Source organism: Ipomoea triloba, chromosome 7 (genome assembly GCF_003576645.1).
Source record: "Ipomoea triloba cultivar NCNSP0323 chromosome 7, ASM357664v1".
In the NCBI taxonomy this organism is placed as follows: domain Eukaryota; kingdom Viridiplantae; phylum Streptophyta; class Magnoliopsida; order Solanales; family Convolvulaceae; genus Ipomoea; species Ipomoea triloba.
In genome coordinates this window covers 9,232,945-9,233,685 of record NC_044922.1, presented here as the reverse complement: position 1 = coordinate 9,233,685, position 741 = coordinate 9,232,945, and positions in this window count along the sequence as shown.

Genomic DNA, 741 nt, shown 5'->3' with positions numbered 1-741 from the left:
TTTATTCAATTTGGACCCTTACAATAATTGTAATTAAATATTCTTACAAGCCCCCATTCTTGATCATACATTATATATATATATATATATTGTTCCTAAGACATTCTTATGGGCTAATTCTTGTATTTAATTTGTATGGGGTGAATTTATTAAGCCCAACTTACTAGTCTTGATTATATTTATTTTCCTACACCCATTATTTTATAAGTTACTTAAGCCCACATCATTTAATGTCTTACACCCTAAATATTGTATGTATTCTTGGTATATAATTTGAAGATCAAAATATCCTAAAGACTTTCACTCCTTCTTCCTCCTACTCTACACTCCCACACGCCATTTACCTCTCAAAATTCCCTAAAATTGATCTTCATTTCTCCTACAAGTTTCCAAGTCAAGATTGCTCTTTTATGCTTGATTAGGAGTGGGTAAGTGCATCTAGCCTAATATCTATCTTGCATCTTGTGTTTTAGATAGTCTTTTTACATATTCTTATAAGTGTTCTTTTGGAGTTCTTTGGGAAAAAGATGATCAAGGTGAAGGTGGGGCTTTGTGAGCTAGCTAAAGGCTTGTTGGAGTAGGAAAAGCTCTTTGAGGTAACCATCCATGTCCATCAAATCTATTTTATTCACCTATTCTATATATGATGATCTTGGTGTTGGAAATCCTGAAATTTCTTGTTATTTGGCCTATTTCTTGGATGTATTTTGTTGGTTTTCATCTTGATCTTTTGCCTTGTGT